Here is a 16,509-nt window from a genome sequence, read left to right as displayed (position 1 = left end):
TAATAGTGAAAGTCCAGTCCATAGTGGATCTAACATAATAATGAAAGTCCAGTCCATAGTGGATCTAACATAATAGTGAGAGTCCAGTCCATAGTGGATCAAACATAATAGTGAAAGTCCAGTCCATAGTGGATCTAACATAATAGTGAGAGTCCAGTCCATAGTGGATCTAACATAATAGTGTGAGAGTCCAGTCCATAGTGTATCTAACATAATAGTGAGAGTCCAGTCCATAGTGGATCTAACATAATAGTGAGAGTCCAGTCCATAGTGGATCTAACATAATAGTGAAAGTCCAGTCCATAGTGGATCTAACATAATAGTGAGAGTCCAGTCCATAGTGGATCTAACATAATAGTGAAAAGTCCAGTCCATAGTGGATCTAACATAATAGTGAGAGTCCAGTCCATAGTGGATCTAACATAATAGTGAGAGTCCAGTCCATAGTGGATCTAACATAATAGTGAAAGCCCAGTCCATAGTGGATCTAACATAATAGTGAAAAGTCCAGTCCATAGTGGATCTAACATAATAGTGAAAGTCCAGTCCATAGTGGATCTAACATAATAATGAAAGTCCAGTCCATAGTGGATCTAACATAATAGTGAGAGTCCAGTCCATAGTGGATCAAACATAATAGTGAAAGTCCAGTCCATAGTGGATCTAACATAATAGTGAGAGTCCAGTCCATAGTGGATCCAACATAATAGTGAAAAGTCCAGTCCATAGTGGGTCTAACATAATAGTGAGAGTCCAGTCCATAGTGGATCTAACATAATAGTGAGAGTCCAGTCCATAGTGGATCTAACATAATAGTGAAAGCCCAGTCCATAGTGGATCTAACATAATAGTGAAAAGTCCAGTCCATAGTGGATCTAACATAATAGTGAAATTCCAGTCCATAGTGGATCTAACATAATAGTGAGAGTCCAGTCCATAGTGGATCTAACATAATAGTGAGAGTCCAGTCCATAGTGGATCTAACATAATAGTGAGAGTCCAGTCCATAGTGGATCCAACATAATAGTGAGAGTCCAGTCCATAGTGGATCTAACATAATAGTAAGAGTCCAGTCCATAGTGGATCTAACATAATAGTGAGAGTCCAGTCCATAGTGGATCTAACATAATAGTGTGAGAGTCCAGTCCATAGTGGATCTAACATAACAGTGAGAGTCCAGTCCATAGTGGATCTAACATAATAGTGAGAGTCCAGTCCATAGTGGATCTAACATAATAGTGAGAGTCCAGTCCATAGTGGATCCAACATAATAGTGAGAGTCCAGTCCATAGTGGATCTAACATAATAGTGTGAGAGTCCAGTCCATAGTGGATCTAACATAATAGTGAGAGTCCAGTCCATAGTGGGTCTAACATAATAGTGAGAGTCCAGTCCATAGTGGATCTAACATAATAGTGAGAGTCCAGTCCATAGTGGATCTAATATAATAGTGAGAGTCCAGTCCATAGTGGATCTAACATAATAGTGAGAGTCCAGTCCATAGTGGATCTAACATAATAGTGAAAAGTCCAGTCCATAGTGGATCTAACATAATAGTGAGAGTCCAGTCCATAGTGGATCTAACATAATAGTGAGAGTCCAGTCCATAGTGGATCTAACATAATAGTGAAAGCCCAGTCCATAGTGGATCTAACATAATAGTGAAAAGTCCAGTCCATAGTGGATCTAACATAATAGTGAAAGTCCAGTCCATAGTGGATCTAACATAATAGTGAAAGTCCAGTCCATAGTGGATCTAACATAATAGTGAGAGTCCAGTCCATAGTGGATCAAACATAATAGTGAAAGTCCAGTCCATAGTGGATCTAACATAATAGTGAGAGTCCAGTCCATAGTGGATCCAACATAATAGTGAGAGTCCTGTCCATAGTGGATCTAACATAATAGTGAGAGTCCAGTCCATAGTGGATCTAACATAATAGTGAGAGTCCAGTCCATAGTGGATCTAACATAATAGTGAAAGCCCAGTCCATAGTGGATCTAACATAATAGTGAAAAGTCCAGTCCATAGTGGATCTAACATAATAGTGAAAGTCCAGTCCATAGTGGATCTAACATAATAGTGAGAGTCCAGTCCATAGTGGATCTAACATAATAGTGAGAGTCCAGTCCATAGTGGATCTAACATAATAGTGAGAGTCCAGTCCATAGTGGATCTAACATAATAGTAAGAGTCCAGTCCATAGTGGATCTAACATAATAGTGAGAGTCCAGTCCATAGTGGATCTAACATAATAGTGTGAGAGTCCAGTCCATAGTGGATCTAACATAATAGTGAGAGTCCAGTCCATAGTGGATCTAACATAATAGTGAGAGTCCAGTCCATAGTGGATCTAACATAATAGTGAGAGTCCAGTCCATAGTGGATCCAACATAATAGTGAGAGTCCAGTCCATAGTGGATCTAACATAATAGTGTGAGAGTCCAGTCCATAGTGGATCTAACATAATAGTGAGAGTCCAGTCCATAGTGGGTCTAACATAATAGTGAGAGTCCAGTCCATAGTGGATCTAACATAATAGTGAGAGTCCAGTCCATAGTGGATCTAATATAATAGTGAGAGTCCAGTCCATAGTGGGTCTAACATAATAGTGAGAGTCCAGTCCATAGTGGATCTAACATAATAGTGAGAGTCCAGTCCATAGTGGATCTAACATAATAGTGTGAGAGTCCAGTCCATAGTGGATCTAACATAATAGTGAGAGTCCAGTCCATAGTGGGTCTAACATAATAGTGAGAGTCCAGTCCATAGTGGATCTAACATAATAGTGAGAGTCCAGTCCATAGTGGATCTAACATAATAGTGAGAGTCCAGTCCATAGTGGATCCAACATAATAGTGAGAGTCCAGTCCATAGTGGATCTAACATAATAGTGTGAGAGTCCAGTCCATAGTGGATCTAACATAATAGTGAGAGTCCAGTCCATAGTGGGTCTAACATAATAGTGAGAGTCCAGTCCATAGTGGATCTAACATAATAGTGAGAGTCCAGTCCATAGTGGATCTAATATAATAGTGAGAGTCCAGTCCATAGTGGGTCTAACATAATAGTGAGAGTCCAGTCCATAGTGGATCTAACATAATAGTGAGAGTCCAGTCCATAGTGGATCTAACATAATAGTGTGAGAGTCCAGTCCATAGTGGATCTAACATAATAGTGAGAGTCCAGTCCATAGTGGGTCTAACATAATAGTGAGAGTCCAGTCCATAGTGGATCTAACATAATAGTGAGAGTCCAGTCCATAGTGGATCTAACATAATAGTGTGAGAGTCCAGTCCATAGTGGATCTAACATAATAGTGAGAGTCCAGTCCATAGTGGATCTAACATAATAGTGAAAGTCCAGTCCATAGTGAATCTAACATAATAGTGAAAGTCCAGTCCATAGTGGATGTAACATAATAGTGAGAGTCCAGTCCATAGTGGATCTAACATAATAGTGAAAAGCCCAGTCCATAGTGGATCTAACATAATAGTGAAAAGTCCAGTCCATAGTGGATCTAACATAATAGTGAAAGTCCAGTCCATAGTGGATCTAACATAATAGTGAGAGTCCAGTCCATAGTGGATCTAACATAATAGTGAGAGTCCAGTCCATAGTGGATCTAACATAATAGTGAGAGTCCAGTCCATAGTGGATCTAACATAATAGTAAGAGTCCAGTCCATAGTGGATCTAACATAATAGTGAGAGTCCAGTCCATAGTGGATCTAACATAATAGTGTGAGAGTCCAGTCCATAGTGGATCTAACATAATAGTGAGAGTCCAGTCCATAGTGGATCTAACATAATAGTGAGAGTCCAGTCCATAGTGGATCTAACATAATAGTGAGAGTCCAGTCCATAGTGGATCCAACATAATAGTGAGAGTCCAGTCCATAGTGGATCTAACATAATAGTGTGAGAGTCCAGTCCATAGTGGATCTAACATAATAGTGAGAGTCCAGTCCATAGTGGGTCTAACATAATAGTGAGAGTCCAGTCCATAGTGGATCTAACATAATAGTGAGAGTCCAGTCCATAGTGGATCTAATATAATAGTGAGAGTCCAGTCCATAGTGGGTCTAACATAATAGTGAGAGTCCAGTCCATAGTGGATCTAACATAATAGTGAGAGTCCAGTCCATAGTGGATCCAACATAATAGTGTGAGAGTCCAGTCCATAGTGGATCTAACATAATAGTGAGAGTCCAGTCCATAGTGGGTCTAACATAATAGTGAGAGTCCAGTCCATAGTGGATCTAACATAATAGTGAGAGTCCAGTCCATAGTGGATCTAACATAATAGTGTGAGAGTCCAGTCCATAGTGGATCTAACATAATAGTGAGAGTCCAGTCCATAGTGGATCTAACATAATAGTGAAAGTCCAGTCCATAGTGAATCTAACATAATAGTGAAAGTCCAGTCCATAGTGGATGTAACATAATAGTGAGAGTCCAGTCCATAGTGGATCTAACATAATAGTGAGAGTCCAGTCCATAGTGGGGCCAGCAGGAGACCGTCCCGAGTGGAGACAGGTCAGCAGCGCAGAGATGTCCCCAACCGATGCACAGGCAAGCGGTCCACCCCGGGTCCCGACTCTGGACAGCCAGCACTTCATCCCTTTTTTTATGGTCATTGTATTCTAAGGGCATTGAACTGATGGCGACTAGACTGATTCGCTAGCTGATTTGTCCTCGAAACCAGTCCTAAACTAAACAATGTCAAGACGGCCCCTTGAAACAGCGACCAAACTGTGAAACTAAAGTCGGCAAGAACAATCCATGGACGCACAACACAAGTCATCTGCTTGTGTTGTTGTAAACATTAGGGGTGTGGGGAAAAATCGATTCGAATTCAAATCGCCATTCTCACATTGTACGATTCAGTATCGATTCTCATTTTTCAAAAATCGATTTTTTTTATTCTTTATTTTTTTAAATTAATCAATCCAACAAAACAATACACAGCAATACCATAACAATGCAATCCAATTCCAAAACCGACCCAGCAACACTCAGAACTGCAATAAACAGCAATTGAGAGGAGACACAAACACGACACAAAACAAACCAAAAGTAGTGAAACAAAAATGAATATTATCAACAACAGTATCAATATTAGTTACAATTTCAACATAGCAGTGATTAAAAATCCCTCATTGACATTATCATTAGACATTTATAAAATAAATAAAATAAAAATGAACAATAGTGTCACAGTGGCTTACACTTGCATCGCATCTCATAAGCTTGACAACACACTGTGTCCAATATTTTCACAAAGATAAAATAAGTCATATTTTTGGTTCATTTAATAGCTAAAACAAATTTACATTATTGCAATCAGTTGATAAAACATTGTCATTTACAATTATAAAAGCTTTTTACAAAAATCTACTACTCTACTTGCATGTCGGCAGACTGGGGTAGATCCTAATGAAATCCTATGTAATGAATGAATAGAGAATCCTTTTGAATCGGAAAAATATCGTTTTTGAATCGAGAATCGCGTTGAATCGGAAAAAAATCGATTTATAATCGAAAAAAATCCATTTAAAATCGAATCGTGACCCCAAGAATTGATATTGAATCGAATCGTGGGACACCCAAAGATTCGCAGCCCTAGTAAACATCATCAATGTAAGATCAGGACAGCCTCAAGTCGTCTCCTTACCAGTCAGGCACGCTGCCCCCCTTCACAACAACAGCGCTGTGCGCCACATCCGGTGTGACTGCGCTAACATAATAAAGGATAATACCAGTGGCGGGCCGTGCGTTTCTCACCTAGGCCTTTAGTGATGTCCTACTTAGCCCGACTTCACCTCTCAAAATACCGTCATTTATGTCACCACATGGACACGGCTGGAGTAATACTATACAGAAACACACTTGCACACTATTTTTTAGTGCATTTAACATTCAATAAACCCGCTTCGGCAATTAAAACATATCTTATGTGGTACTGTCAAAATTAAAAGAATTGAAAAAAACAAATAAAAGATGAAAAAAATTAGGAAATAAAATATTTGAACTCGATAATATTAAAGTTACCGGTAAGTTTTGGTGGTACAATAAATACTCATGTTTTCAAATTAATGAATAATCGTGATTTTAATATCAATCAATATAATTGTGATTATTATTCGTGTCATAATTGTCCAGCCCTATTTGCATGTGAATAAATGTTAAAGCCTTGGCAGAGGGCTACTGTCTCCAAGTACTCTTGCATAAGTGTATCTCTAGCACAAAGTCACACAGACAACCACCACAAAGCTGTGACGGACATTTAGCACGGGGGACTCACCTGGGAGACGCCAGGACAAACCCTGGAGCATGACGGCTACAGCGGAGTCAAATGACATTGGGATGGCAGCACAGTGTTGGTGCAGTATGTGTGCTGTGGCATACGTAGGCTGTCCTCACTCATTGTGCAAATCGACATCCACAGTTTATCCAACCTGGAAATAGAAGAAACACAGAAAAGGTCAAATCCTCACTGGAATCCATGTTATAATATGCACACAAAGCACTCACAGGAAGTGAAACTACAATAGAATGTTTTTCAAAAAAGCGTCTGTAAATTTGAACTTGTGTTTTGCAAAGGCATTCGCATTTAAAATGATTGCTTAACTTTATTACTCTAAAGTACTGGTCTGTGATGAAAATGAAAACACTGTAAAATTAAAATAAAATAAAAAAAATTGTGTCGATTCGATTCAGAATCAAATCTCGATTCAACACGATTCTCATTAAATATTATTTGGTGTACAAATTATAATAAACACCTTTTCAAAACAGGTTACAGAAGTTCCTCTTGGCTGCTGACGTACAACTAATATGCCCAGTGTTGGCCTAAAAAAACATCTTTAAAAAAATATATTTTTCACATTTTATTTACAAAAACAAAGAATATTAATCAATCTAATAAAAGAAAGTAAAGCAACCCCAACTCAAACCCAATCCTGTACACTGCAAAAACTGAAATCTAAGTAAGATTAAATATCTCAAATAAGGGTGATATTTGCTTATTTTCTGTCTGATAAGATAATTCTTCTCACTAAGCAGATTGTATGTATTGAGTGTTTTACTTGTTTTAAGGGTTTTGGTCCTAAATGATCTCAGTAAGATATTACAGCTTGTTGCTGAGATTTGATGACCTATATTGAGTAAAACATGCTTGAAACTAGAATATCAACTGTTGCAAAGCTGTGTCATCAACACTCACAAGTATAAAACTACTTTTTTTTTAAAGTAATCATTTCTTATTTCAAGCATGAAAAAAAAATCATGACTTTGACACAATTGTGTCTCATAATTAAAACAGATGACAGCCAAATAGACTTTGCTGTTTTATTTCCAATGAAACAATAGAAAACACGTACTCATATAGTAGTACAGTTGGCACAGTACAGTAAACTGACAGTTAATATTTAAACATTTAACATGTGACATTTGTAACAATTTTGAGCAGAAATAGTTCATGCACATTCAGATAAATTCTTCAAAATTACAATTAAAAACATTTTGGCCGGGGGCCGGGCTGTATATATGCGCACTAATTGACTAAAAGAGCACACACTTGGCGCGATGATGTCATGTCGATGGAAAAATGCATTTTTAGACCGTATGAATTGCCTGAGCGGCTAGTAGACCCCGAGAGTAACAAGCGGTTGCCTTGTTGAATTTCCATTAAGAACAATAAATTAGTTTTTAGTATAATTAAATGTAATGCCTAGTGCATATCATTATGTTAAAATGATGGCACTAGCATTTACTTCATTTAAGAATATTTTTCAACATATTGAGCAAAAAGTTCTCTTTTTTTTCTACCAAGAAAAGTAGACTTGTTATTAGTGAGAATATACTTATTTTAAGGTATTTTGGGGTTCATTGAAGTTAGCTAATTTGATTTGTTTTGGAAAGTATTGACAAGCCAAATTTTCTTTCAGATAATTTTGCTTAGTTCAAGTAAAATACCCCTCATTTTTGTATTTTTTTTTCTTGTTTTTGAACACTGACTTTTTGCAGTGTACAAAGCAATTGAGAAGACATACCAATACAATGCTGGAAAAAAGAAAACCAAAAATTAATAAAAATAAACAGTATCAGTAATAATTTCAATAATGTTTTTAATCCAAAAATGTATTCTTTTGCAAAGAAAAAATACTTTTAAAAAAAATAAAATTTAGAAAATTAAGAATTGATTTAGAATCAGAATAAACAAATACATTGAAATTAAGACAAAACTTTAGGTATACTGTTATTTTTATAATCGAAAACTACAATTACGTTTTTTTTTGCCAATACATACATACTCAAAATGATATTGTTGACTCTTTTCTCTTTCATAATTACATTTAATTAAATAGAAAAAGCTCTTTTTTATTTTCATTTGCATAATAGAACTAGAAATACACTCTGAGAGCCGAACCTCCACCAGGCTTTACTTCCCAATAGTAAAAGGTCCTGGATCAAAACCAAGATGTAATGACTTTTTTCTGACATTTTCTGAAAGTTTCATTAAAGTGTGTGCACAACTTTTCGAGTTATCTATAGTGGAATGAAAGAAACGGAGTGAAGCCTCTTGTCAGTCCTCCACTATCTTTGTCTCTTTGGGTGGAGGCGGGGACGCTTGCATTGACATACGCACAGAAACGGAAACGTTGTAGTAAACTACAAATGATCCAGATCAGATCCACAATCTAATCAGTTGATCTTTATCACATTTCGGCCATTTCCTTAACATTTCATAAAAATCCTCCCAAACTTTTTTGAGTTATTTTAGTGTTTATTTAACTAACTAAATGACAAACCAACGGCAATGATTGCATAACCTGCTAGCGGGGTTAAACACATTATTATTTAGAGGAGTGTTTTTCAACCTTTTTTGAGCCAAGGCACATTTTTTGTGTTGAAAAAATCCGGAGGCACACCACCAGCAAAAATCATTAAAAAACTAAACTCAGTTGACCATAAAAAGTCGTCGTCGCAATGGTTGGGCATGACTATAAAGCATAACCAAGCATGCATCACTATAGCTCTTGTCTCAAAGTAGGTGTACTGTCACCACCTGTCACATCACACCCTGACTTATTTGGACTTTTTTGCTGTTTTCCCGTGTGTAGTGGTTTAGTTCTTGTCTTGTGCTCCTATTTTGGTGGCTTTTTCTCTTTTTTTGGTATTTTCCTGTAGCAGTTTCATGTCTTCCTTTGAGCGATATTTCCCGCATCTACTTTCTTTTTATCCTTCTTCGTGGGGACATCGTCGATTGTCATGCCATCTTTGCTCCACAGTAAGTCTTTGCTGTCGTCCAGCATTGTTTTTGTTTACTTTGTAGCCAGTTCAGTTTTAGTTTTGTTCTGCATAGCCTTCCCTGAGCTTCAATGCCTTTTCTTAGGGGCACTCACCTTTTGTTTATTTTTGGTTTAAGCATTAGACACCTTTTTACCTGCACACTGCCTCCCGCTGTTTCCGACATCTACAAAGCAATTAGCTACCTGCTGCCACCTACTGATATGGAAGAGTATTACACGGTTACTCTGCCGAGCTCTAGACAGCATCGACACTCTACAACAACACATCATTTGCAGACTATAATTACTGGTTTGCAAAAAATATTTTTTACCCCAAATAGGTGAAATTACATAATCTCCCACGGCACACCAGACTGTATCTCACGGCACACTAATGTGCCGCGGCACAGTGGTTGAAAAACACTGATTTAGAGCATAGAAAAAGCGCTGTATAAACCTAATCCATTATTATTATTTATTATTACAATATTCAATATTATATATACAGTACAGGCCAAAAGTTTGGACACGCCTTCTCTTCATTCAATGTGTTTTCTTTATTTCCATGACTATGAAAACTGAAGGCATCAAAACTGTGAATGAACACATGTTGAGTTATGTACTTAACAAAAAAAAGGTGAAATAACTGAAAACAAGTTTTATATTTTAGTTCCTTCAAAATAGCCACCCTTTGCTGTGATTACTGCTTTGCACACTCTTGGCATTCTCTCGATGAAGTTCAAGAGGTAGTCACCTGAAAGGGTTTTCACTTCACAGGTCTCATAGTTTTGATGCCTTCAGTGACAATCTACAATGTAAAATAGTCATGAAAATAAAGAAAACGCATTGAAATGAGGCGTGTCCAAACTTTTGGCCTGTACTGTATATTACAGTACAATGAAGTGTTATTGTTAAATATTTTGCAGTGTCAGCATTAAATGTTTTCAATGATTGAATGGGGGTCAATTTCGAACAACACCCAACACCGAATGAAAAGCTAAACTTAAATTAAAATTTAAAAAAAAATATTCCATATAATCAACTTGGCATCACACTGCAAAAACTAAAATCTAAGTAAGATTAAATATCTCAAATAAGGGTGATATTTGCTTATTTTCTGTTTGATAAGATAATTCTTCTCACTAAGCAGATTTTATGTTAGAGTGTTTTACTTGTTTTAAGGGCTTTGGTCCTAAATGATCTCAGTAAGATATTACAGCTTGTTGCTGAGATTTGATGACCTATATTGAGTAAAACATGCTTGAAACTAGAATATCAACTGTTGCAAAGCTGTGTCATCAACACTCACAAGTATAAAACTACTTTTTTAAAGTAATCATTTCTTATTTCAAGCATGAAAAAAAAAACATGACTTTGACACAATTTTGGCTCAATTAAAACAGATGACAGCCAAATGGACTTTGCTGTTTTATTTTCAATGAAACAATAGAAAACACGTACTCATATAGTAGTACAGTTGGCACAGTACAGTAAACTGACAGTTAATATTTAAACATTTAACATGTGACATTTCTAACAATTTTGAACAGAAATAGTTCATGCACATTCAGATTAATTCTTCAAAATTACAATTATATATAATAAATTAGTTTTTAGTACAACTTTGCTGGTTTTAAGAAATGTAATGCCAAGCGCATATCATTATGTCAGGATAATGGCACTAGCATTTACTTCATTTAAGAATATTTTTCAACATATTGGGCAAAAAGGTCTCTTTTTTTTCTACCAAGAAAAGTGCACTTGTTATTAGTGAGAATATACTTATTTTAAGGTATTTTTGGGTTCGTTGAAGTTAGCTAATTTTACTTGTTTTGGAAAGTCTTGACAAGCCAAATTTTCTTGTTCTATTGGCAGATAATTTTGCTTAATTGAAATAAAATACCCCTCATTTTTGTATTTTTTTTCTTGTTTTTGAACACTGACTTTTTGCAGTGCAGTCATGCGAGCATGGAAGTAAAAATCCTGGTGTGTCCATGCAGTGAAAGGCAACAAGCAGCGCCTGTTGGATGCAGACAAGCGGCAGCCAGGAGGCTCGTTATCGCCCGTGAAGCTCACATCGTTAAGCAGGGAAGTGAACTCTTGCCTCGCCGTAATGAGCCTGACAAGACACCGGAGAGACTTGTGAAAGGCGGCGGCTCCAAATAAGCAGGGGCTCTGTTGGGGGTCCTGAATGGGCTGTTGGGTACCGTCGGTATTCTACACTCGACGCACAACTTTAACAGGCGAGATGACTTGGTACTTGATACTCCAGTCATGACACTAAAAGTGGTAAACTTCAATGTGACAAGAACTTCTCCGATACCTATCTCCCACGGTGCATACAAGATTGAGTGGAAAATGCTACAAATAAAAACAAGATGGCAGAGGCTGCATTTAAAGTATCAAAAGTAGGGATGTCCGATAATATCGGACTGCCGATATTATCGGCCGATAAATGCATTAAAATGTAATATCGGAAATTATCGGTATCAGTTTCAAAAACTAAAATGTATGACTTTTTAAAACGCTGCTGTGTACACGGACGTAGGGAGAAGTACAGAGCGCCAATAAACCTTAAAGGCACTGCCTTTGCGTGCCGGCCCAGTCACATAATATCTACGGCTTTTCACACACACAAGTGAATGCAAGGCATAGTTGGTCAACAGCCATACAGGTCACACTGAGGGTGTACATATAAACAACTTTAACACTGTTACAAATATGCGCCACACTGTGAACCCACACCAAACGAGAATGACAAACACATTTCGGGAGAACATCCGCACCGTAACACAACATAAACACAACAGAACAAATACCCAGAACCCCTTGCAGCACTAACTCTTGCGGGACGCTACAATATACACCCCCCGCTACCACCTACCCCTACCTCAACCTCGACCCCCCTCCCCCAACCCCAACCTCCTCGTTCTCTCTCAGGGAGAGCATGTCCCAAATTCCAAGATGCTGTTTTGAGGCATGTTAAAAAACAAAAATCAATCAATCAATCAATGTTTATTTATGTAGCCCTAAATCACAAAAGTCTCAAAGGGCTGCACAAGTCACAACGACATCCTCGGCACAGAGCCCACACAAGGGACGTATACGCCCGGTCAATCCAAGAGGTCACTGAGGATGTGTCCAGACTAAGCATCAGTAGATGTATGTACACAGCGATATTGTGACATATTTTTCTGTATAACTATGACTTTTTTATTAATATTCTCACAATACTGTGACTTTGAAAAAATAAAATTGGTATTATTTCTTTTTTTAACCAACAAATTTATGCTCATAACATTGCATTTTTATATTTTAATATATTGTGGAAATTATTTTCATAATGCACTTTGTGACTTCAATAATAAACATGGCAGTGCCATGTTGGCATTTTTTTTTCCATAACTTGAGTTGATTTATTTTGGAAAACCTTGTTACATTGTTTAATGCAGTGATTTTCAACCACTGTGCCATTGTCTGGTGTGCCGTGGGAAATTATGCAACTTCACCTAATTGGTCCAAAAAATATTTTTTGCAAATCAATAATCATAATAATGTGCCGTTGTCTAGTGCCTGTGCTGTGTAGAGCTTTGGCAGGGTAATCTTGTAATACTCCATACCACTAGGTGGCAGCAGGTAGTTCATTGCTTTGTAGAAGTGGGAACGCGTCAAGGATGGTTTTTCGTGATCCCAATATGCAGAGCACAGCAGGAGACAGCGTGCAGGTAAAAATATATGTAAAGCCTAAACCAAAAATAGGAAAAGGCACTGAAGCTTAGGGATGGCTTTGTAAAACAAAAGTAAAACTGAACTGGCTACAAAGTCAACAAAAACAGAATGCTGGACGACAGCAAAAACTTACAGCGTGTGGCGCAAAGACGGCGTCCACAAAGCACATCCCGTACATGACATGACAATCAACAATGTCCCCACAAAGAAGGATAGCGTACGCACAACTTAAATAGTCTTGATTGCCAAAACAAAGCAGGTGCGGGCAATAGCACTCAAAGGAAGGCGTGAAGCTGCTACAGGAGAACCAAACAGGAAAGGTCACCAAAATAACAGCGCAAGACAGGAAGTAAAGCACTACACACAGGAAACAACAACAAACTCAAAATAAGGCAAGACAACCTGGTGGAGTTTCATTTTTTTAACTTTTTCTGCTAGTGGTGTGCCTCCGTATTTTTTTTATGAAAAAAATGTGCCTTGGCTCAAAAAAGGTTGAAAAACACTGGTTTAATGCATCCAGCGGGGCATCACAACACAATTAGGCATAATAATGTGTTAATTCCACGACTGTATATATCTGTATCGGTTGATATCGGAATCGGTAATTAAGAGTTGGACAATATCGGAATATCGGATATCGGCAAAAAAGCCATTATTGGACATCTCTAGTGTGATTAGTGAAAAAAATGAGGGATTGTATTTTTAGACCATATCACCCAGGCCTTGCAAAAAAGTGTAATCCAGATAAGAAGACAGAAAACTAAAAAGAAAGCCATGAAGGCACATGATCACAGTAAAATGACATTAGAGAGAATTAGAAAATGACTGAAATAGAGGAGTCGGTAATTAAAGTGTCAATTAAACAAAATCCACGACACATCCGAAATCCAGTGTTGACCTTTAAAAATGACACCTGCTAGATCTTGTAGTAATGATGTGCAGCTGTGATATCACATCACATCCGCCATGTCTCGCTCACGGTCATCACGATGGCTACTTCTTCTGTTACCATGACAGCGTTTCCCCTGCACTATACTGCCTATTTGATCGTGTGTGTGTGTGTGTGTGTGCGTGTGTGTGTGTGTACACGTGTGTTGGTAAAAATTAATAGGAAGACAAAAGGGTAAAAATGTCAAGCGAGCGAGTGGCGGATAAACGGTCACCAGTGAATGGTCTGCATAATTTGAGGACAAATGACATGGCAGGATCGACGTGGCGTGTTCACTGTCACTCAGCGTGCTCATCTCGCTATAGGGATGAAAAAGTGTGTCGCTTCATCTTTTACTGTCCATTTACGTCAATTAAAGTCACTGCTCTGGTTTGGAATATTACACTCAAATAGGTGTAAAAAAAGATAGGACACAAATCTTTCTTGATGGTGAAGTCGGAGTGGATGGCCGAGAACGAACCCGAGCCCGAGCGGAAGCGAGAGCGAGACGGAGAAGAAGACGCGGAAGGCTGAAAAGCGACCGGAAGAGCGAGACGGGGAGAAGAGGTGAGTGCTGAAAAGCGACCAGAGAAGGAGGTTTATTGAAAAATAAACAACATCTCCAAACCGTCAAGCCTGTCATGTCCGTCATTGGTGGTCCGAGGAACCCGGAGGTGTGAGTCCTCCATAATTGAGAGAGTTGTTGTTGATGGTGGAACAGAAAAACGAGCCCGAACGAGAGTGAGAGTGAGACCGACAGAAAGGACTGAAAAGAAGATTTATTGCAAAATAAATCATTGTTAAGAAAGATGAACGAGGCTGTCATGTCCGTCCTTGGTGGTCCAAGGAACCCGGAGGGACGAGACCTCCACGATTTAATTTATCCAATTTGCCAAGGACCAATAAAAATCATGCTGCGGGCCCCCGGGCCACACTTTGGACACCATTGTTTTAGAACCATTAAACAAATGGTAAATGACTCAATGTTGATTAGTTGTCAAGTCCAGTTATTTTTATTGCTGAATTTGTAGTGCAATAATGTTCATTGTCATTTCTATGTTATTAATATTTACTTCACTAACTGCTTCTTTGCTATCATTTTTTGTATCATATTTGTACATATCCTATTTGCTGATGTTGTCTTTGTCCAACAGCCGTCCATCAAGTGCCCTAGAAAGCCTTTGAAGTGAGAATAAGTGACCATGAGGCAGCAATCGACAGTGACATTTACAAATGGAAGCGTCAGCGTGGCAAACTCATAACTGGACAATGTAGTTGAACATTGCATTAAAAAGCAACCACATTCAAGCTGGATGTTTTTTTCCACAAGACTATCAACAAGCTGCGGATATGCCATGGTGAAATCGCACAAACTGAAATCATAGTTTTTAGGACAAAGTCACACCAAATTCTGACAAAAACAAATGTTATAGTTTATCCCATTTTTTTGAAGACTGCTGTATGCTCAACTTACATCCATCCATCCATTTTCTACCGCTTGTCACTCTCTTGGATCACTAATAAATCAGCGGTACATTTATTCGTACAAAACATTGGCTACGGTACAAAGGTGTTCCGATTTACCACACATTACACATTGAGTGAGGGACAGGAAATTTAACGGTGTTGCGATACAACCCCGCCCACCTCAACCTCCTCATGCTCTCTCAGGGAGAGCATGTCCAAAATTCCAAGCTGCTATTTTGAGGCATGTTAAAAAAAAATAATGCACTTTGTGACTTCAATAGTAAATATGGCAGTGCCATGTTGGCATTTTTTTTTTTACATAACTTGAGTTGATTTATTTTGGAAAACCTTGTTACATTGTTTAATGCATCCAGCGGGGCATCACAACAAAATTAGGCATAATGATGTGTTAATTCCACGACTGTATATATCGGTATCGGTTGATATCGGAATCGGTAATTAAGAGTGGGACAATATCGGAAAATGGCAAAAAAGCCACTATCGGAAGAAAACGCATTGAATGAGAAGGTGTGTCCAAACTTTTGGCTTGTACTGTATATCGTTATACCGTTACTTTTGCCCAACCCTTCTGTTCACAAAAAGGTTAGGCAGTGTCGTTTTGCATTTCGTTTGATGACTGCATCAAACATTAAAGGCCTACTGAAAGCCACTACTACCGACCACGCAGTCTTATAGTTTATACATCAATGATGAAATCTTAACATTGCAACACATGCCAATACGGCCGGGTTAACTTACAAAGTGCAATTTTAAAATTCCCGCCACACTTCCGCTTAAAAACGTCTCGGTATGATGACGTATGCGCGTGACGTCAATCATTGAAACGGAAGTATTCGGACACCATTGAAGTCAATACGAAATACCTCTGTTTTCATGTCATTATTCCACAGTATTCTGGACATCTGTGTTGGTGAATCTGTTGCAATTTGTTCATTGCATTATGGAGAAAGAAGCTGAGCAAGCAAAGAAGAAAGTTGTCGGTGCGAAGCGTCTATTTTGCGAGGGAAGTCAGCAGCAACACGTACACAGCCGGCGCTTCTTTGTTTACATTCCCGAAAGATGAAAGAT

General features: G+C 38.1%; 1 protein-coding gene across 1 annotated transcript in view; it reads right to left on the bottom strand.

Annotated features, from left to right (window-relative positions):
• Nucleotides 1-16,509, bottom strand: part of mrtfbb (myocardin related transcription factor Bb) — a 230,500-nt gene that overhangs the window by 111,732 nt on the left and 102,259 nt on the right. The window contains exon 3 of the mRNA XM_062049993.1: nucleotides 6,308-6,461. The gene's annotated coding sequence lies outside the window, so the exon portion shown is untranslated. The remainder of the gene's footprint in view (nucleotides 1-6,307; nucleotides 6,462-16,509) is intronic.

This window comes from Entelurus aequoreus, linkage group LG06, assembly GCF_033978785.1.
Source record: "Entelurus aequoreus isolate RoL-2023_Sb linkage group LG06, RoL_Eaeq_v1.1, whole genome shotgun sequence".
NCBI classification, from domain to species: Eukaryota; Metazoa; Chordata; class Actinopteri; order Syngnathiformes; family Syngnathidae; genus Entelurus; species Entelurus aequoreus.
Note: the sequence above shows the minus strand (reverse complement) of the source record. Positions and strands in the feature narration are given on the sequence as shown.